At 35.4% G+C, this 23,003-nt stretch overlaps 1 long non-coding RNA gene across 1 annotated transcript; it reads right to left on the reverse strand.

Moving 5' to 3' along the window:
* Positions 1-16,780: 16,780 nt before the first annotated feature.
* Positions 16,781-22,497, reverse strand: LOC141502890 (uncharacterized). The gene is made up of 2 exons (XR_012472714.1): positions 21,657-22,497; positions 16,781-17,028 (listed from the first exon to the last, which is right to left on the reverse strand). It is a non-coding gene; the product is annotated as an uncharacterized LOC141502890 (long non-coding RNA).
* Positions 22,498-23,003: the final 506 nt, after the last annotated feature.

Below are 23,003 nucleotides of genomic sequence, written 5' to 3' on the forward strand. Positions count from 1 at the left end.
TCTAGCAGCAGAGATGTGAAACAGAATGGACTCTATCTGTACTTTTGGACTTTTAACAAAACAATTTGCCAGATCTCTAAATTGTTTCTGAATAGCTTGACATATCTGTGATAACAGCCAAAAGCAATGCAAAGTCTGCAAAGTCTAGGAATTGTCATCTCACTGTAACACAAGATCAGCTAGTTATAATCTCTCTGTCTCTCTGTCTCTGTCTCTCTCCATAATATGTGTGTGTAAACCTATATAATATTTTCATATCTACCTTTCTCTCTCTATTACTTTTTCCCTTTTTTTCCCTCCTTCTCTTTTTCTGTCGTTGCATGTCTGTCACTATCTCTTTTGCTCTCCCATCTGTTTCTGTCTCAGTGTATTTCATATATATGATACACACATATGTGTATAAATATATCTTATCTTTCTCCCTCCTCTCTCTGATTTTTCTCATCTCTGTGTCATCTCTAAATATATTGTATATGTAATACATGTATATATATACACACACAAATAGATACTGTATCTTCCTATCTACCCTTCTCCCCCTTTCTCTGTATGTCTGTCTATCTTTCTCTTCATCTCTTTCTCTCCCATCTCTCTGTGTCCATTTATCTGTTTCTCTGTTGATCTATTTATCACACACACACTCATAAACACATAAAGAGGTATATATATGCAATATATATCATATATGTTTATATAAAATATATACAATAAAGATCTTTTCTACCCTTTTCTCTCTCTCTTTGATTGCCTAGCTCTCTCTGTCTCTGTCTCCCTGTCTCCAGCTCTCTCTCTCTCTCTCTCTCTCTCTCTCTCTGTCTCTCTCTCTGTCTGTCTGTCTCTGTCTCTCTCTCTCTTTCTTTCTCTCCCCCACCTCTTCCTGTAAACTTGACCATAAATATTACTGGGAAACAGTAATATTTATCTCATCAATAAAAGTAAAGGAAAATCCCAAGTAACACTTTGGCTCTTCTGGAATCAGATCTGACTGGGCACCATAAATAAGGAAAACAAAAAAACAAAACATATAAATAAAAAACCTCTAAAAGTTTAGTTAGCATTATAAATAAAGTGTCTTCATTTTCAGCCCCATGATGAGCTATCCCATTGCTCTCTTCAAAAGTTGTTACTAGCCTGACAGGTTATTTTATTTTATTTTATTTTGACACCTGTGAATTTTTGATGGAACACAGTGATTTCAGTACATGAGGATCTTTCCCCTACAGGAGCAATGTGTAAAGATACTTTAATATTGCCTATTAGAGGTAACGGGCTATGGCATCAAGCTCAGGGCAATATATAACAAGAGAATTACCTGAGAGTTTCTTCCCAGTCTTCATTTTTTCTAACAATGCAGAAGCAGCCCAAATATCTCAACTCTAAGATATTTTGCATTTATGAGGTTCAGCCTACAGGAAATATGTGTGTATAATATTTGAAGATGTTTCTAGAACTAAGATATATTTATTTCATTATATCCTTTAACTCTAAAATATGAAATCAAGACTTCCCCTTCCCCCACACACAAAAAAAAGAAAGAAAAAAATCCTCTTTGAAAAGCAAGGATTCACATATCATATATTTAGAATGCTATATGAAATTCAAGTAATGAAAATTAAATACAACCCCAAACATTTATTACCATCTCATCCTGCCCAAATCAGCCAATTAAATTTGAATATCTTTCTAAATTAGTTTTTTATGGCATCTAATCCCAATTTGATGAGAGGAATCACTTCATTTATATAATTGTTTCTATGCAAAATATTGTGCAGCAGTGATTCTAAATCCTACATGAGAATAATAAAAATAGCCCATATTTATAAAGTGCTTTACAACTTATAAAACTCTCCTTTCCTCAAAATAGTCCAATATGATAAATTGGGCAAGCATGATTATCTCATTTTTACAGATGAAAAAACTGAGTCTCAGAGGTCTGCCCATAGTCAAATAAGTAATAATGGCAACAAAAATTTACTTTAAGGTTTGCAAAAAGCTTTGCATACATTACCCCAGAACAACCCAGTGAGGTAGGTAGTATTATTATTATTCCCATTTTACAACTAAGGAAACTGAGACACAAATAATTGTTCAAGGTCACATAGCTAGTTAAGTTTCTTAAGCAAGATTTGAATGCAAGTCTTCCCAACTGACTTCCATACTGACTTCACTGCTCTATGCCTGTGAAACCTGGTCAGTCTACCAAAACCATGCCAGGAAACTGAATCACTTCCATTTAAATTTTCTTGGAAAGATTTTGAAAATCAACTGGCAGAAGATACCAGATACTGAGGTCCTTTCTCAAATTAAACTGTCAAGCTTTCAAACATAACTACAGAAAGTGTAACTCTGATAGGCTAGCCACATAGTTTGAATGCCAAACAAACTCTTACCAAAAGGGCTATTATATGGAGGACTCACAGAGGGCAAGTACTCACGGAGTGCGGGGGAGGGGGGGGGTGTAAGAAGAAGTGATACTGGGACACCCTGAAGGTGTCTCTTAAGAACTTTGGAACTGATTGCACAGCATGAGAGACACTGGCACAGGAATGCCCAGCATGGCATGCCCTCATCAGAGAGGGCTCTATGAGCAAGGCAGAACTGAAGTAGCTCAAAGGAAACATGAGAGCGTAAGTTTAGAGAAACTATGCCAGGTGCTGTCATGGACTATTTGTGCCCAGCCTATGGTAGAGCATTCTGAGTTCATATTGGTCTGATATCTGTAACTTTTGTCTCTAACATAGTGATATCATTTTTGTCTTCTTCTAAAATGGATATGTATGTATACAGACCCATATACTGAATCAGACAAATTTATATTAAAAAACTACAAAGCATACATCAAAATATTCATACCAGCACTTTTGTATGTATTGTAATTATTTTGAATAAAATACTTCTTATTAACCTTTTCTCCTGGTATCTTGTTAGTTTACCATATAGTCTGATGATTTTTATGAATGTTTTTCAAATCCTGCAACCTTGCTATAGTTCTTGACCAACTCAATTAGATTTTTCTATTGTTCTCTGTGGTTGTCATCTGCAAATAAGATTAATTTTGTCTTCTCTGTTAATATTTAAACATTTTATCTTGTCCTCATCTTGTTAGTATAACTCACATGTAGGAAAATATTCCAATAAATCAACAAACATGTATTAAATACTCTGCACCAAACCCTGTCCTGGGAATATAAAAAAGTAAAAACATTTCATATCCTCAAAGAAGTTACATACTAATAGAAGAGACAACATATAACTACATAGGAATAAAAATAATTAAAATATAGAGTAGAAGGAAGGTAACTATAATGGGGAAAGCTTATGTAAACAGGGGAAAGCAAAGGCCTCCCAAAGAACATGACATTTGAGTAAAATCTTGAAAGTTGGGGATGTCAAGAGGGTGAGCTGGCAGGGGAACATTCCAAGCATAGGGGAAAGCCAGTACTAAGGTGGAGTGGAACATGCAAGGATGGTCAAGTAAGCCAGTGAGTATGTGAAGGTGAGTAAGGTACAAAAGACTGGAAAAAATAGGAGGGAATCAGGTTGTCATTGGTCTCAATTGTCAAATAAAGTAGTTTATGTTTGATTCTTCAGTTTAAAGGGGAACAAGTCCTAAAAAATTATTCTATAGGAAAATCACTTTATCAATAGTGTAGAGTAAGAATTGAAGTAGGGAGAAACTTAAAGCAAAAGGACCAATTATAAGACTTTTTCAATATCTAAGCAAGAGATGATGCAGATGGGGTGGGGGAGATAGGGAAGGGAGAGAGATAAGATGGCAACATAATGGCAAGGACTCATCTGAGTCTCCCAAATTCCCCTCTAAACAGCATTAAAAATAATGACTCAAAACAAATTCTCAAGTAACGGAACCAGCAAAAAGATGCCTTGGAACAGTTTTCTATCCCTAGACAACTTAGGAAGACAGATCTGCCTCACTAGGATGGAAGTGGAGCTCAGTCCAGCACAGGTTGTGACCCAGCAAGCCAGAAACAGGCTTTGGGGAATGATTGAATCATAGCACAGGTTTCCAGAGTTGGCAGTCTATAGACAGTAAAAGAATAATACAACTGGTCAGAAGGAGATTATTGGGGATCTTTACTGGCATTGGGAGCAAGATGCTGCTGCATTGCCCATATTCAGTTCCAGGTTGCAGTCCTAGGGTAAGGAAGAGTACTAGCAGGAACCTGGACCCTGGACACAAGTCTAGGGTTGAAAAGAGTGCTTGTGGTCACTGATAAACCAGAGCATGAGTCATAAGAGCAGGGACCACAACTCTCCTCAGAAGAACAAAAAGATTATAGACCTCCAGAACAAGCTTTGAAAAACAGCAGAACAAAAGACCTGAAGCTTGGAACAGTACTGCCTTCACCCCAGAAGCAGAGCCCACTTTAACAAAAAATTCAAAGTCAAAAATACCCTGGGAAAATGAGCAAACAACCAAAAAAGAAACTGACCTTAGAGTGACTATAGTGACAGGGAAAATCAAAACACAAATTCAGAAGTTGATGATTGTCAAAACAATTCAGACTACTATATGGTAAACTAACAAGATACCAGGTCTCAGACCCAAAAAAGAATTCCTGGAAAAGCTCCCAAAAAAATCAGATAAAAGATGTATATAAAAATTGAGAAAATTACAGTGATATAAGAAAATTATTGAACAGAGTCAATAGCTTGATAAAGAAGACACAAAAATAATATTGAAAAGAACATCTGTCAAGTAGCAAAATGAATACCAGAGGACAATGAAAAGGCACATAGTAGTTCTAAGCTGCCTGCAATATTTAGCCAATGAGTAATTGAAGAAAAATGGAATTTGTATCATAGAAAGAAAAAAATGGAGAATTGAGAGATGATGGACAAGCAAAGTACTCCATGTGTACAAATGTACATGTCAGGAGAAAGTAAATGTAACCCAAGTATCTCTGGGTTGTAGAATGAGGGTTAAAGTTCTGTGAGTTACTTTGCAGATGACATGCTGGTATAACTAGAGAATCCCAAGAAATCATCCAAAATACTACTGGAAACAATTAGCAATTTTAGCAAAGTTTCAGGATATAAAATAAACCCTCATAAATCCTCAACTTCTCTATATATGACTAGCAAGATACAGCAGGAAGATCTAGAAAGAGAAATCCCTTTCAAAGTAACCTCAAACAATATATAAAATACCTGGGAGTCTATTTGCCAAAGCAGACTAGAGACTTTTTGAAAACAATTATAAAACACTTCTTACACAAATTAAATCATATTTAAATAACCGAGCAAACATCAACTACTCATGGATAGGTCAAGCTAATATAATAAAAATGACAATTCTACCAAAACTAAACTACCTGTTTAGTGCCTTACCAATCAAAATTCCAAAAAATTACACTGATAGAAAAAGTTGTAAGTAAATTCATATGGAGAAATAAAAAGTCAAGAATTTCCAGGGATTTAATGAAAAAAAGTACAAAAGAAGGTGGCTTAGCCCTACCTGATCTAAAATTATATTATAAATCATCAGTCATCAAAACTGTCTGGTATTGACTAAGAAATAGAGTGGTGGACCAATGGAATAGACTAGGTGCAATAGCAGGAAACAGTTATAGTAATCTGATGTTGATAAACCCAAAGAGTCCAGCTATTGGACTAAAAACTCTCTATTTGATAAAAACTGCTGGGAAAAATTGGAAGTTAGTATGGAAGAAACTTCAATTAGACCAACACCTATGCCAAAATAAGATCCAAATGGATACAGGATTTAGACATAACAAACAACACTATAAGCAAACTAGAAGATCAAGGACTACTTTACCTGTCAGATCTAAGGAAATGGAAGCAATTTATAACTAAGGAAGAGATGGAGAACATCACTAAAAACAAACTAGATGAAAAAAAGTTCAGTGAGTTGTAACAGAACATCTTGGATTGTCATTGTGAACACCAGAATTTTTGGTTGAGTATGCTGAACCAAAGTGCTAGTCCCAAAATTTGGTTTGGGGAAAACAAACATGGTGGCAACAATATAATGGTGGATACACTGAATGGAGGATAAATCTGAGGTATCAGTTCATCTGGAATATCTCCTGCTTGCCACTGCACCTTGTCAAACTCCGGAAAAGAAAATGTGCCTTGAGATGAAAGTTAGGAAAGGATAATGAAAATTCATTTCATCTCTACCCACCTACAAATAGGTTCTAAGATTTTTTTTGTCTTTTCTTTAAATTGTTCATAAGCTTTAATTTGCAGGAATTTTTTAAATGTCCAACCATTGTTATAAAACTACATCACAAGGCTGCTATGTGATACATGTTTATTCTTAATTGGGAACAGAAGGCTGAATAAAGGAGGAGAGTGAATGACATGGTATATAAGAGGTTTGAACCTCAGTGTAAAATAGGTAGAGTTGATTTGTTTCCTTGTTTGGACACTCTTGGCTAATCATAATAGAATCTTATGATTTTTTTATTAATGACTATAAGCTCCATAAAAGGAAGAAAAAAATGAATCATAAGACCCCAGAACCAACAATCTTCCTAAGTCTATTGAGTCATGAGTAAATAGGCTTTGGGAGCATAAAGAGGTAGGTGTCTCAGGAAACCCTTGTCCTTTGTTAGGTAATTATAAAAGTCTACAAGCTGTATGCTGGTGAGGGCTGGAGTAAAGTGTAAACTAAGGGAAGATTATGCTCAGGGATCTGACCTGCTTATTTTCTGCAGTGGAGGAGGGTTTAGGAGTTGTTTCCCTTTACCCAAACAATCTTACCAGGCAGCACCACCTAAGGCTGCCTAATGGAAAGGTTGTAGGCAAGGACTGACCCAGGTCAATCAAACTGATTTATTTGCTTTATAACATTTATGGTACCATTGATGAAAACTGAATATTGTCTGAAATCAATGTGGTTTTGTTTATGAGATATTAGCACAAAAGATGATAGAATTATAAGGAATTGCAAGCAAGAAAAATGTTTTTCATGTTACCCATTTTATTTTATGTATTGCATTTCATAGGTTATTTCATGATTACTGTGCTAGAAAAAGTACACAATATAAGAATTAATGTTTTGTTATAGAGAATTGTGTGCAGTAAAGTGTATTTTAATGATCTATAGCAAAGATTTCAGTTTTTTTTTGTTTGTGGGGACCTAATTCCCTATTTCTTCTGCATTCAATGCACACTTTCTCGATGTTTTTTAGGAATGTTAGTCTCATGAAAATTGAAGATTGATTGTACTTGTTACTCTGCAGGAGGAAATAGGCAACCATGAGTGAGACAACTGTGAAAAAGAGACACAATTATACATGCTTCTCAGAGTTTCTTGCGAAAAGAACACTAAAGCTTGGAAGCTATTTAGTCTAACACTTATGTGAAAAGATTCTGTACCATGACATAGCCAACAAATAATCCAGCCTCTGTTTGAAGCCTCCAAGTGAGAAACCTTTGCATCTGGAGATAAACCACTCTACTTTTGAACAGTTATAATTGTTAAGAAGTCTTCTCTCACATCAAGTCTGAATTTCTCATACCTATTGCTTCTCTTTGTTCTGATGCCAAACAACAGATCTCATCCTTCTTCCACATAACAGTGCTTCAAACACTTAAAGACAGTTATGATCCCTATGAATTTTCTATTCTTTATATACACATCCAAAAAGTTCATCCAACTGAACTTCACATGACACAAATTAAAGGTCTTACTTTGGGGCGGCTAGGTGGTACAGAGCACCGGCCCTAGAGTCAGGAGTACCTGAATTCAAATCCATCCTCATGCACTTAATAATTACCTAGCTGTGTGGCCTTGGGCAAGCCACTTAACCCCATTGCCTTGCAAAAAAAATCTAAAAAAAAATAATAAAAAATAAAAAAGGTTTTACTTCACTCTGGTGGACTTACTCTGTTTTTTAGATGCCATGCCAAACAGAGTAAGTCCACCAGAGTGAAATAAGACCTTTTTTATTTTTTTATTATTATTTTTTTGTAGTATACTAAAAAAACCTGCTCTAGCCATACCTCCTATACTTGTGAAGTTGATTTTTTGCAACCAAGTAAAAGACTTTATATTTATTCCTACCTAATTATATCTTGGGAGATTAGTACAATTCTCTAACCTGGATCCCAGGTTTTTGGATCACAGATCTGTCATCCAGGATGAGTTATGAACATGTCATTTAGCCCTTTCTCCAAATAATTAATAAAAATGTTAAACAGCAAAGGGCTAGCCAAAAATTTCTCCACTAGAGACCTGCCAAGTCAACACTGAACCATTAATCACCTTTGAGCCCAATCATTCAACTAGTTCTGAATTCCTCCAACTGCCATTTCATCCAATTCACATCTCTACATCTTTTCTGCAAGAATAGTACCCAGGCCCTTTATCAAGTGCTTTGCTAAAATCTAGTTAAACTGTATCTGTATATCTGACAACACTGTCCAAAAATGAAAGGCCAGCATGTATTACCTTTTCTTGAAGCTATACTGGGCCTATGTAATAATTGCTTCATTTTTCTAAATTTTCTTATAGCATCCCCTTAAAGATATTTTCTAGAACTTTTCCAGGAACCAAAGTCAAACTCACTGCCTTATTGTATACTGTTCTATTTTTTAAATCATGATAATTTTGCCCCATTCTAATCTTCTGGTATTTATTCATTTTCAATGATCTTTCAATTACCTTTGAAAGAAGCTCAAGAGTTCTTTCAGTACTCAAGAATGTAGCTCATCTGGACCAGGTTACTTGAATTCATCAAGATATTCTCTATTTATTTTGTCTTTCAGTTCCCTGTTGGTTATTTTTGTTTCCAGTGCAAAAGTCATTCTCCTTTGGAAGAAAAAAAATGAAGTTACAAAAAGGAATTTAGTGACTCTGCTTTCTCTCTCCTAACAGTCATCACTATCTCATCCAACCCAAAGTAAAGACCCTATGAAGCTCATTTGAGTCTTTTTTTTTAACAGTATAACTGATTTAATGAGTTCTAGTGCTCTTGAAACTATCTTTATAGAACATAATCATGTTTCTATATTCATCTTCTGTGAACTTCCCTTGCTTCAATTTTCTGCACATATCTTGTTAAAGTTTGTTTGCTAGGGGGTGGCTAGGTGACACAATGGATAGAGCAGCGGCCCTGGAGTCAGGAGTACCTGAGTTCAAATCCGACCTCAGACACTTAACTACCTAGCTGTGTGGCCTTGGGCAAGCCACTTCATCCCATTGCCTTGCAAAAAAAAAATCTAAAAAAAAAAGTTTGCTTTGGGCTCTCTCTATGTCCATATTGGTTTCTTCAGATAACTTCTGGGTGTTTTTTCTTTTACTTCTCATTAGAATTTTATATCTTCTTGTTTTCAGATTTTCATTCTTAAAGTTTTCTCATCCTTCCTCAAATGACATATTTTTAAAGAATTTTAATCCAGAATCCTATCTATGCTTTCTATGGGCTGTAGAACTCTGCTTTTCAAAAAAAACTGTGGTATACATCAGACTCATAAGTTAGTATTCATTTATTGTTTTCTATAGAACAATTACTTTTTGGTGTATTCTTTCCATTTTCATCTTATTGTAATTACTCTATTTGCTGCATTTTGAAATATTTTCCTATATACTTCATTGTTAGGCAGTATCATCTCTCACTCTACCATCTTTATGGGTTCCCACTCCATGAATTTTGAAACTGACCTAGGTCTACTCTAGGCCTAGCACAGAACTACATGTAGAAAGGAGGTTAATACACATTTTTGACATTGATGATGGAAAGTATAACTGAAAATATGAATCTAGTATAGTTTCTAAAGAGAAGGTAAGGTATCTGGCTATTTCAAATTTCTTGAAAAGCAACCAAACCTTTCATGATTGATAATATTGAATAAAGGCCAAGTACTTGCAGTGATAGGTTCTTGTAACTCATCTAAAGAATCAACCCTTACCCTCCCACACTTACACACAAACACATTTAAATTGCACAACACAGAGGTCTATTGAAAACAATTTTTATTTCATTGTATTGAGTGCATTTTCTACACGTAAAAGCTATATTCATATTCTGCTTTCAAAAGCTATTCAGCTGAAGGCTGGCCAAAATTCTGATATTTAGCAACTGCCAGATTCCTTTATTGAATTTGGTTTGAAATTTTATTTGTCTAGCAGCCAAAAGAATTCTGGAACTGATCATTCTCAAATATATCACAGCTCTGCCATTATCACTCTCCCAGTCATCATATACTTGAAAATAAGCAAATGGACATTATTTTCCTAACAATCAAATACAAGTTATCTGGGACAAAATTCAGTTTAGGGTAGAAAAAAATCTTTTTTTAGTTTTCCAAATGCAATAAGTGGAATTCAAAGTCTAGTTTTTAAAAATCACTTTAAGTAAATCTACTTTAAAAATATCACATGACACCTATTATTCTAAAGCAATTGTGCTCTATCTGGGCATCACTTTTCAAATAGTATTCCAATGGGTTCAACAAACATTTATTAAACATCTACTCTGTACATAACTTTGCCAGCCCCATAGTCTATAAGGATGGTTTTTAATGCCCAAGGTTTTTCCCTTAAGAAACTTTTCATCTACTAAAGGTAGAGAACAAACAAAGATAAATTAAATATAGGGTAGGGTGTTAAAATGACAAGAACAGTGACAGTTAAAGTATTCTGGGAAATTTGAGTGAGGAGAGATTACTTGCAGCGATGGAATTGGGAAAGGCTTCGTGGTAAAAATGACACCTGAGTTGGCACTGAGGTTCCCTGCTGAAAGTCAGAGGTAAGGATAAAATGGAGTATAGCCTGGCCAAATGTTCAGAAGTGTGAGTCTGAATGTTGGCTTTCAGATAGTTAGAAATACAGAACTGTAGAGATTCTTGGGCTGGATATGTAGATAAGGGAGTGATATGCATGCAGATCTTTGGGGACAAATAAGATCACCATGGAAAAGAGGACAAAATAAGTTATAGGAATTAACCTTGGGAGATGTTCATATGTAAGGGACAAGAAATTGAGGAGAGGCCAAACAAGTAAAAGGACAATCAAGTGTAGCATCATGTAAGCAAGAAAGGTTATCTGGAATAATTGGATAGTCCGTGATATGTTAGACAAAGGTAATGGAGAACAAGGATTTCAAAAGAGTTATTGAATTTAGCATTTAGGGAGCTTTTGGAGACTTTTTAAAAAGAAGTTTCATAAATGTAATTAAGGAAGGAATATTTGATTAGAAGAGGAAAGAATGAATGCATCTATCCTTCTAGGAGTTTTACAGTGAAAGGATAAGGAAATACACGGAAATGCCTTGAAAGTATTTCAGGATTAAGAGTTTTTTTCAGGATAGATAAGATCTAGGCATATTTTTAGGCATCAAGAAAAACACAATAGGGGGCAGCTAGGTGGCATAGTGGATAAAGCACAGGCCTTGGAGTCAGGAGTACCTGGGTTCAAATACGGTCTCACTTAATAATTACCTAGCTGTGTGGCCTTGGGCAAGCCACTTAACCCCATTTGCCTTGCAAAAAAAGAAAAAACACAATACCCAAAGAAAAACTAAAGATAATAGTGGTCAAGAGGATGATCATTGAGCAAATTCTTGAAGACAAGAGTTGAAAGCTTCAAAGACAAAAGTGGGAGGGTTTAGCTTTAAAAAAAGATGGGTCACTTTATCTTCCAAGAAAAGTAGGAAAGGATGAATAAAGATGTAGAGGTCTTTAGAAATATAAAATAAGGGATATAGAATAAGTCATTTTGAATGGTCTCAATTTTTGCAATAAAGCAGATTAGGTCACCTACTGAGAAAGAATGAGAGACAAGTTAAGATTCAGGAGAACAGAACAGATTTGGAGCTACCCATGTGAAGAATGTAATGGGGGAATTTACAGCAAAACAAACTCCAGAAAATACACAAACTTGAAATACTGAGGTGGCAATAATAATCATATAAATGACAAAGTAAAGTTAAGACAAAGTTAAACATTAGCCCAACCTTATACAATAGAATGATGACTGAGTAAACAAATGAACCTGGAACCAACCCCTGAGCAAGGAAGAGCCAAATCAATATTGGGAAACTGGGGGGGGGGGGGCTTTGGTTAAAGTGGGGATATATAAAACTCAGCTAGAATTCCCTATAACCACCAAGTTGCTTGCATTTTTATGTGTTCCATAACAGTTTCTGGAGCATCCATTAATAGCCCCTCAAATAACCTAATGCCATGTTTTTATAAGAGTTAGGCCAAAGTTCAAATCTGATTTACCCTTCCTCCTCACACACTTTTTCAGGGTACTGAACCTGCCTCAATCAAATTCAATAGAGAGTGTCTTCCTTTCAAATTGCAGATGGATCTTCATATGATAAATTATATGCCTACCTTCAATTTTCCACACCACTGATGACAGAGAAAATCGGAAATAATAAATAATCCAAATTTCATTAATATTTGGCTTTCAAATGTTATTTAAAAGCTACACATAGAAATGGGTGTACCTGGTATCAAAATCAATCACAGTACTTTCAATAAATGACAAAGCTAGATTTCTGAAGGTCAAATACACAAGAGGATCAAGAAAGCAGTCCAGCTTCTTCATCCTTCTCACTAGCTTCTTCCCTTTTATTCCAGCCATGCCAGGAATAGATAACACAATATCTGAGACATTAAACTGAATTTCCATTTCCATCTAAACTTGCTTTATTTCAATTAACAATTTGATACAGATAGTTAAGTTTTGTTTTGTTTGTTTTTTAATCTTAAGTTTTCCTGAATCAAAGACAAAAACAGAAACATAACAAAGATGATGGCATAGAAGAAAGCAATGCAAACAAACTCACCTCTACAAAACTCTTTTCAAACAGATATAAAACCTGTAGAAATCCCTAAAAAGACACAGTTAGTCATTTGTTTAGTCAATCACAACATATGGAGACAAACAACATAAGGAGACAAAGCTGTACATCAAAGCAAGAGGCCCAAAACCAGGCACCACCAGACCCATACCAATGATGAGGACAAGTGAGACAGCTTTGCCAACCAATACACAGTTTAAGAAATCCAATGCAAACTAAAAAAGGGGTAACTATGCCCTAGGTTAGTGTTCCCTGGTAGGGAAGCCAAAGCTGTATTAAAAAGAAGAAAGTTCAAAAGCAAGTTAACAGTAGGGAGACTCAGATCTCAGAAGCAGAGTGGAGTCTCAGATCCAGCGTCCAGTTTATAAAGGGATAACTAAGGCAGGAATCCCAATAGGGTTGCAGTTAGACTTTTCAATGGATCAGAACACTTTGGGAGCATTGAAAGTTTATGTCCCCAGACTGTCCTGAAATCTTAGAATAGCAAATCACTCTATACTCCAAAGGAACCAACAATAGGACAAAACTAGATTGCAAGATTGAAAACAAGACGGAGAAAGAGAAACAGGAACAAAATGAGGAGAAGCAGGAGCAGAAGGAAGAGGAGAAGGATGAGGAGGAGAAGAACAAGAAATAGAGCAAGATTTACCTTCAAATAAAATCTTAAAGAAAAATACAGCTTAGGCACAAAGAGATAAAGCAAATGGGTTTTTTCTTTTTAAGATTTAAAATAAAAGTGAAATGAAAGTGCTTAAGAAAGAAAGTGTAAATGGAATGAGAGGTGTGGCAGAAAGAATTGGAAAAGAAATTAATAGCTTCACACAAGAGTTACAAAAGTTTGCCTAAGCAATAGATCTAAAAATTAAAATAACCAAAGAGAAGTTAATGATTCTATAAGGAAAGAAGAAATATTCAAAGTCAAAAGACTGGAGAACAAAATACAGAAGCAAATGTCCATTGAAAACCAAAATATTCATATTGAAGCTGGTACAAAAGAATGAAGAAGATTCACAGATATTTCCAGCTGTAAAGACCAAAGGGCTTCCACAAACATGAATGAATTTGCACAGTACTAAAGTCAGATGTGTAAGGACATAAAATTTTATTTACAGTAAATTAAAGTAACAAGTAACAAAGTAAGGTGGTAACAAGGGCCATGTTTCTTAGGAAAGTTTAGAGAGATCCTTAAAGAAAGAGATCCTTAAATAAAAGAACAATTGCAATGATTTCTGAATCAACATCAGCAGAGAGAAGGAAACACCTTTAAAAGGAGCCTAGCATTGTGTCTGTGTTGGGAGGGGAAAGGGATGGATTAGGGTGGTACTAGAGCAGGACTAAGGAATGACTAACACATGGAATAAAGCAGTGTCCACTGCATATGTCTGGAGAGATTAATTTGTATTCATGGGCATTAAGCATTGTAGTTTTAATTAATGTTCAGGTGTCTTAGTAAATTTATGTTGCTTAGCATCCCTTTCTGGTGAAATAACTTGCAAGTGCCATTTTAAAATATATGGGATGAGTGCCTTACCCTTTAGCAATGATAGCTTTAAGATGCCAATGTAAGTGGCTGGGATGAGCTCAAAAAAGGAACAGATCCAACTATTTCACATGGTTCCCCGGTAATATAAGAACAGATTAAGTATTTATTGGAATAATACTTTTCTTTGCCCAATATTTCTGTTTCATTATAATATTTCTTACTTCTAATGTTCTTCTGCTACAACATCAGCACTCTTTGTAATAGCAAAGAACTAGTAGAAGGTGTGGTGGGGGAGGAGAGGCAAGGTTCAGTTAATAGTTAAAAACCTTAAACTATATGAATGAATGAAAGACATGGTGGCATAATATAGAGTTGGCCTCAGAGCCAGCAAGATTGTGTTCTGCCCTGTCACATACTGACTGTATGACACTGGGCAAGTCTGCCTTCCAATAATTATTTTCTCTACCAGTCCCTGCATCCTTATTAATATTATTATTCAATGAGAAACAATCAATATGAGGAATTCAGAAAAAAGTAAGATTTGTATGAACAATTTGTTATTATTCAATTGCTTCCATCATATCCAACTCCTTTGAGGTTCTCTTGACAAAAATACCAGAGTGGATTGCCATTTCCTTTTTTAGCTCATTTAGCAAAGGAGGAAGCTAAGACAAACAAGGTTAAGTGACTTGTACAGGGACAGACTACTAGTCTGACTCAGGTCATATTTGAATTCAGGTCTTCTTGACTCTCTACATTGAGCTACCCAGTTGCCCCACACATGAACAATTGCAAAGTGAAATAAGAACAAAATGAAATATATATAATTGCAATATTGTAAAAGAAGAGGTCTCTATAGGGGGGGTTTGAAATGAGTGTTTTAAAAAAAAATAACAAAGATGATTTCAATGAATAGCTCATGAAATATGAGAAGGATGAGAACTTCTTTCTCAATATAACTGAGATATAGAGGACCACCAGAGCAGATTGGTGGATGCATTGTCAATTTTGGTCACAGTTTTAAATGTTTATGCTTCATTATTTTTCTTTGTCACAAAGGCAAGTTTAGTCTCAAGGAGGGGAGGTTTCAAGAAACACCTATGATATAAAAGTAAAAGACATTAGTCAAATGCATTTTCAAAGTCAAATATAATTCAATTCTCAGAATTTAGGAAGAGCTGGGTTAAATCACTGAAAGGAAATTTAGAAAACTCTTGAACCAAGTAACTTCTCTAGCCAGAAAATCCCCTGATTATAGAGATCAGGTACTGGTCACCTAACCAGTCATCTCTGCTTCTGTACCAAGAATGGTACCCTCCAAAAAACACAAGGGATTTGGAGGGGAAGAAGAAGGAGAGGCATAAAGGGGACTTTGCTACTTTAACTTCCCTTTTACCTCAACCTCTCTGTAATGTTCTAATTGCTTTGTTAGAATTGTCTCTATTACTACCTCTGTTTTCTCGTGAGTGGGCTAGAATGACTTTTTCTCACTCATCTCCCCTTCCCAATCTCCTTTTTCCTCCCATCCATCTCTATATTTGGAGCCATATATTTATAGTACAGTTCCAGGGGTGCCCACAAGCCAGAAATCTTTAGTAGCTCTTATGTGAAGAAAAGTATTCCCTCAAAAAGTATTTTTCAAGATCCTTTGAGCTACAGGCTTCATGGGTAAGTGAAATTACATATATATATATATACATGTGTGTATATATGCATATGTATGTATATATATATATATATATATGATTTTTCATTCTATTCTAGAATTTCCCATTGATATTGGGTTCTTCATAGACTATTTTGGAAAGAATTATATCGCCCGTGATAGCTCTGGCATGGGTCCAGCATTTACTTGAGAGTCAAGTTGAATAGAGATTCCCACAAATGACTAACATGATGTAAGGTTGTGAAACAAACTCTATTGCTTTGTTCTTGGATACTCAGACTTTTATAACAAAACTTATCTCAGACATGGCAGGTTAGACAAAACTATGCTGCATAGCTTCCTAGGTTAAATTTACAATATTTATCCTTTGAAGTCTGTAAACTTGCTTATCAGAAAGCTTCCCAAAATACCTCTAGCACCACGAATGTCTTAGGTCAGAGTTCACTGGTGAGCCAACAAATCCCTTTAATGAGCAAGAATACATGCATATCTCTGGTGGTAAAGGTCACCAAAAATATGTGTAAATCACTCTTAGGATTTGGCCCTCGACAGAACTATATCTCAGTTTTCTCAAAAACCCATCCAAGATTTTGGACATCTCCAAAATCATTCAAATTCTACACCAAGCTAGAAAAATGTGCTAAGAACATACATTTTAAAAGTAAAGAACTGAATTGAAAGTAAAACAATTGGCAAATAGTATTTTTGCTGGACATACAAGTGTATACTGAATTAGTTCTTCTCAAAATAACAGTGAAGGACACAATGCCCAGGGAGATTCAAATTCTGAGTGATGAAACCTTGTATAATGAAACCAGACAGGACTGGGAAGTTTTGGGCACAAAGTGCCTTTGAGTTTATTCTTGGCCTTCTGACAAATCAGTTGTTTCTGTCAGAGTAGTATTTCATCTGTCTCTCAGCTACCTTTACTTTCTCTCAACAGCCAGGAAGCAGGCTTTACAGACAGCTGCTCACCACAGGCTGTACTGGGCACCACTGTGAAGTTCTTCATGCATCCCTCTGATTTCTCAAATATTTGACTCAGCATCTGTGCCTCTGTATGCAATTCCTCTCTGGGAAGATAAAAGGATAGAAGGAGGAAAGGAAAGAAGGAAGGAAGGAAGTCAGGGAGGGAGGAAGGGAGGGAGGGAGGAAGGAGGAGATATAACAATCAAGAGTTTGTTAAGTGCCTACTAGGTCCCAGGTCTAAGCATGTTACAAATGTCATTTCATTTTATCCTCACAAAACTCCGGATTATAGATACTATTATTATATATATTTTACAACTAAGGAAATAAGCAAACAGATTAAATGACTTTCCCAGAATAACACAACTGGACAAGTATCTGGGGTAGGATTGAACTCTATTCACTTTGCCACTGAGCTGCCTGTAGGCACATGCGTATACTGTCCCCTGAGAGATTCTGAAACCTTATCACAAAAAATAGTCACTCTAAGATTGTCACCATGGTTCCTATAGGAAAAAAAAAAAAATATATATATATATATATATATATACATATATATATATTACATCATTAAGATGGTGTATAAAATCGACTGAGGACTGGAATATCTACACAGCTTAAATATGTTAATAAGTAAAAAGCAAAATAATCAACATTTGTTAAGCACCTACTATGCTGACCACAAAGGGGAAATATTCCCTATCTTTAAATAGTTTACATTTTACCAAGGGCAGATTGTGTGTCTGTGTGTGTGTGTGTGTGTGTGTGTAGTATATTTAAGGCAGCTTGGGGAATGAAGACACCAGCAGCTGGGGCACTAGGAAAGACTTCATATGAATTTCATTTGATTGTGGTCACTCAAAGATCAGAACACAGGCCAGGAGAGCAGTCATAGCCTCTCATAAAACCTTAGAGGAATTGAGAACTTGCAAGCAGGGGGGTAATAATTTTGAGACAATGTGTCCTCCACCCTGGAATCTGAGTCCCAATTTAAGAGTTAAAATCAAGTCATAGGTTGGGGAAAATAAGCATACAACAGAAGAAAAAAAATCCAACAATAGACAATTACTTTGATCGTATGAAGTATCAAAGTACACACTTAGAAAATAATAAAACCAAAACTTCTGAATTCAAAGCCTCCAAGAAAAATATGTATTGGTCTCAGACTATGGAAGAGTTCAAAAAAAGATTCTTAAAATCAAGTAAGGGAGGTAGAGGAAAAATTTGTAAGAGAAATGAGAGAGATGTGAGAAAATCTTGAAAACCAAGTCAGCAGAAAGTATCATTGAGCTAAGTCTTAAAGAAAATCAAAGATTCCAAGAGGCATCAATTAGGAGAGAGTGGTTACTTGCATAGAAAATAGCCAGTACAAAGGCATGGAGAGAAGAGATGAATTTTCATGTACATGGAAGAGCAAGTAGACCAGTGCCAGCAGGATCATAGCAATAATGGAAGTGGGGAGGGGGTAGTAATGTGTAAAAAGACTGAGAAGAAAGGAGGGACTAGGCTCTGAAGACTTTTAAATGCCAGAGAAGTGTATATTTTGATGCTAGAAATAATAGTATACAATAGATTCTTTAGAAGGGAAGAGACATGGTTACTTCTGAGAATTTAAAATATTCTTAGGGAATTTATAATGTGCAAGGATGATTCATTTATCTTCCTTTGATAATATTTCCTCTGAAATTTAGTATTCTGAAAAAGACATTGTGATTTCTTAGCATTAGTGGTAACATGCTGTGAAAATCCTTCAGTAAATTAAGAGGACATTTTCCAGTGATGTACTTTAGAGAGTATGTCTGATAGTAAACTGTCCAAGACTTTGTTACTAAAAGGTAAATATTTTGTCACTATAGTAGTACCATATAATAAAAAGATAACAACTTAAAGTCAGAAAATCCAGGTTTAAATTACTAGCTTAACCTCTCTTAGTTTAAAGATCCTCATCTGCAAAATATCTAAAAGACTGCCTATGTCACCAGGGTGTTATAAGAAAAATGTTTTGTAAACTATAAGGTTCTATATTATTATCAGAGTCATTACTAATATTATTATTATTATTGTGAAAATAATATGTGAGAATGTTCTATATATCCTTGAAGCATGTCTTTGATAAAACTATGAGAAGGGAACAGGTAGGCTTCCACAAATAATTTTCAATAGCAGACTACTCCTTTCTAGATATACAATTGACTGGGATTCTACTATTTCTATTGTGTTTTTTTTATTATGCAGCAGACATGTGCAGAGAAGATTCTTGCCAAGAGAACCCTAGTGTTTCTGAAAAGGATTCAGGCAGCTAAGAACTTCATAGATAATAAGCTCATATGAAGATATAAGCAGGGGCTCCTAGGAGAGATAACCACAAGGAAGACAGAAGGGAGCTTTCAGGTTATGGTGATAAGAGGGAAAAGCAGCACATAGACAAAGATAGCAGCTTCCAGGAAAATTTTGTTTGGAGAGGCTCCAGGAATAAGCAGGAACAGCAAAATTAATGCTGCTATGAAGCTACAGTTCTGAGAGAAGAACTGCAGGAGAATAAAGGAATGCCAACATGGCTTATAAATAAGATCCTCGACTCCACTCATGCTATTGGGACTACACTTTTTAATGGAGCAAGCTTTTTCAAAGACTACAGCCGATGATCCTCTACAGAAAAGAAGGAAATGGAATTCATATAAATTGAGCTAAAGCTATTTCTTCATTAAAGGGGTTTACTATCCTTTCTTCTTTTCTCCATATGCCTTCTAATAAACCTATGCTATGATAATTATCTTGACAGACTCATTTCCCTGTGAAGAACTGGGACTTTGAGAGACATAAGCCAGAAACTGATGTTCGAAGGGAGATTTCTAAGTGGAGGCACAGGCCAAATACTGTTACTAAGTATTCAAGATTGGATCTAGTCCATATGAGCTCAGAGCTTCTGTAATAAGCCACTAGTTACTTTCTCAGGACTTTTCTGAAACCATTGATTTTGTGTAGGCTATAGGCTAACATGCTAGTCTGCCTGAATGAGCAATTCACTAGCCACCACAGACACTAAAAACATAATTTATATCAGGCTAGGATTTATTGTGTTTTTGTAAGTTAGAGTGTATGGCCACCATGATTTTCAGTTATTAGAGGACTAACTCATAAGAATATTTAGAGAGAAACACTCATCATGAACAGAGTGTACCTATGAATTATGATGAAAGCACCATTGAAAGGACTTTGCACATCTCTATGGACTCTTTAGAGTGATATATAATTCATTCATTCATTTCCCATCAGAAGAATCTCTTGGACCAAATCCCACCCTCATTGTGCTCCCAAAAGATCTCTTAATCAGAAAATCATCATCATTCTGAAAGACTACATCATTTTTGATACTCAAATCTTTTTAGTACCCTCTTCCCCGTCTGTTTTTTTTTTAGGTTTTTGCAAGGCAAATGGGATTAAGTGGCTTGCCCAAGGCCATACAGCTAGGTAATTATTAAGTGTCTGAGACCAGGTACTCCTGACTCCAGGGCCGGTGCTTTATCCACTACGTCACCTAGCAACCCCTCCCCTCTGTTTTAAAGACTGATGTAGTTGTTAATCCTACATTCTTGAAGAGTATCTTTGACATCATGGGGTGATGTATTGGCTTGTATATGAACTGGAGTTGGACAAAGTCATCAGTCTCACTCTCTCCTCCAGAGTCATCAAAATCTAATGACAAGACAAAGGATTAGATGACTAGTGATGACCCAGGATGCAGTGGATGACCTTGGCATGTCCAATATCTGACCAAGCTCTTCTCCACAAAATATTAAAGCATTAAAAAAATACAAAAGAAAAGAAGAGATAGAAAAGAATTTGTCATACAAGAAATCTCAAAGAAAAATCAATAGCTTTAATGAGAAAAGAAAACAAAGAACATCCAAAATCTACTCTAGAGTTAAAAAGTATGATACAAAAATACAAGAGTAGAGGGGAAATAATGCAATGATAATGAGACTTCCATACACACAAGAAATAATGACCACCAATAAAAATGTTTTAAAAAAATTTAACAGACTAAAATAATATATCTTTTTCTAAAAGAATATTCACTATGACCAAGCTGAATACACACCTGAGCTGAAAGAATGATTCAATATTAGGAAGGCAAATAGCATAATCAATCAAATTTTAAAAAATAGCATTTTTCAATAGATGAAGAAGAAAACCTTTGATAAAATACAACAATCCTTGATGATTTAAAGATCTGAAAAGCTTTTTTCACATAAATAGAAAGTTTGTTCAAAAGCTTCTATCTAAACCAAAAACTAACATTTTGTGTAATAAAAAAGACTGAAAGTTTTCCCAATAAGTTCAGAGGTGAAGTCCAGTTATACTTATTCCATCTACTATTATTTGACAAGCTATTAGAAATGCTAATACATGATGACTTATTTAAAATCTTGTGAATTATTGAAGAATTAGTAAGAAACTAACAGAAGTAATTAATAACTACAGTTAAGGAGGAGGATACCAAATATAATCTACACAGATCATGACTATTTCTTTGGCCAGAAACCAAGCTGCCAAAAGAGGTTTAGGTTTAATACATGGGATTTTTTTAGTTGTTTTTCAGTTATGTCTGACTCTTCATGACCCCATTTGGGATTTTCTTGGCAAAAAAATGCTTAAATGGCTTGCCATTTCTTATTCCAGTTCATTTTATAGATGAGAAAACTGAGACAAATAAGGTTAAATTACTTACCCAGTCACCAACTAGTCCATATCTGAGGCTGGATTTGAAATCAGACTCCAGACCTGGCACTCTCTTCACTGTGTCATCTACCTGCCCTCAGATCATGGGACAGGTTGTCAATAAATCAGAATAGACAGAAGGGACCCACTATGGACACTTGCAATAATTTTCAAAAGAACAAGTCTTCTTATGTGGAGAGGAAGCTTTGGTAAGAACATGGCATTGATATGATTCTGGAATAATAAGGGACTAATGCTACCGAAGAAAGATCTGGGCAATGACTAGAAAGCATCTTTTGGTATCCTATATCCTTTGAAGATCTAAGACCTTGAGGTCACAATACTAGAATGTTTGAAGGTAACAATGAGAATACAAAGGACATCTATGTGAAGTTCTTAACTGCCTCACAATGAGAAAAACAGAAGCTCTCCAGTTTTGTGCTACAGTTAGTGAAATTGCAGTAAACACTGGTGATGAAACTATATTTGGTCTATCCAAGCAATTAAATTGACTCTAGATAAAAATCTTCAGTCCCAGTTCCACTAAAAACAGGGAATCTTCCTAGTCAGAACTCTAATCTATCCAAAAGAAAGTAGCAGAGGATATTAGAAAAGTGAACACAAAAACTGGATCAGAGAACAGAGGGTCCCCAGGCTCTTGTTGAATTTTCCAGTAGTAGATTCACTGACAGTAAGATCAGTTACTCTATCCATAAATTGTCATTTTTAACTTGGAATATTCTTAAAGAGCATCTAGATTATGCACATGAGGCTCAACTTCAAGTATGAACAGTCCACAGACCTGCATTCTAACACATCCTATAAAAGAATATGATGATACAAAAAGTAATTCTAGCCAACATGATTTCAATAGTCTCCATTCATTCAACATCAGAAAATAAATATAGCCATAGGTGCCCTATCTCTTAGATCCCAATGATCCAAGATCATTGTGATGCCCATCACAGAGATTAAAGGTCATTTGTACCATGAAAGACATGTCACCACTATAACAAAATGTGGCTAAAAGGTCACATTTCCACTATGAATGTTCTGCTTATGTAAATCTTTCCTAGGCTAAATATCCCTAGTTCTTTCTACCAGTCTAATTATATCTACATTACTACATCACTTACATACCACATGAAGATGTTCTGTCTTTTGGGGAAAGAGAGGAAGACTAATTCAAAACTTTTTAATGATATTTATTCTTTCTCTTTGTCTGATCACCTACTTCTTAAGATAGAATTATCTGTATAATGTTGAAACAAACTTCATTCTCTCTTAGTTCCTATTCTGTTCAATCTTATTTGTCCATGACTTTCTTAGAGTCAAACATACATGGCATATTTATTAA

Source organism: Macrotis lagotis, chromosome X (genome assembly GCF_037893015.1).
Source record: "Macrotis lagotis isolate mMagLag1 chromosome X, bilby.v1.9.chrom.fasta, whole genome shotgun sequence".
Classification (NCBI taxonomy): domain Eukaryota; kingdom Metazoa; phylum Chordata; class Mammalia; order Peramelemorphia; family Peramelidae; genus Macrotis; species Macrotis lagotis.